This window comes from Penaeus monodon, chromosome 33, assembly GCF_015228065.2.
Source record: "Penaeus monodon isolate SGIC_2016 chromosome 33, NSTDA_Pmon_1, whole genome shotgun sequence".
Lineage (NCBI taxonomy): Eukaryota > Metazoa > Arthropoda > Malacostraca > Decapoda > Penaeidae > Penaeus > Penaeus monodon.
In genome coordinates this window covers 11,402,106-11,402,433 of record NC_051418.1, presented here as the reverse complement: position 1 = coordinate 11,402,433, position 328 = coordinate 11,402,106, and the positions used below count along the sequence as shown (strand labels likewise).

The following is a 328-nucleotide window of genomic DNA, read 5'->3' as shown; positions in this document are numbered from 1 at the left end:
TCGTATTCATATTATTTCATTCTTTTTCTTCGTCTTCATATAATTGATTTTTTCTTCTTGCTATTCCTGTTTGTCCTCATCAGTAATATGATTATGATTTCCGATCACGTCATAATCATCATGAATTGCACCGTAACGATAAGGATTATGCAACGACAAAGAATGTGACTATTTTTTCTCTCTCTCTTTTCCTCTCAGATTATATTGCAAGATACGGAAGGATGACTGAACCGATGGCGAGAAGGAAGTTTTGGCAGATCCTTTCGGCCGTGGAATATTGCCACAACAGAAACATCGTTCATAGAGACCTCAAGGTAGGTACAGTGAA

General features: G+C 37.2%; 1 protein-coding gene across 1 annotated transcript in view; it reads left to right on the top strand.

The window, feature by feature from the left end:
- Window positions 1-214: 214 nt before the first annotated feature.
- Window positions 215-328, top strand: part of LOC119594033 (serine/threonine-protein kinase SIK2-like) — a gene marked incomplete in the record, with an annotated part of 32,330 nt that continues 32,216 nt past the window's right edge. The window contains 1 exon segment of the mRNA XM_037943063.1: window positions 215-314.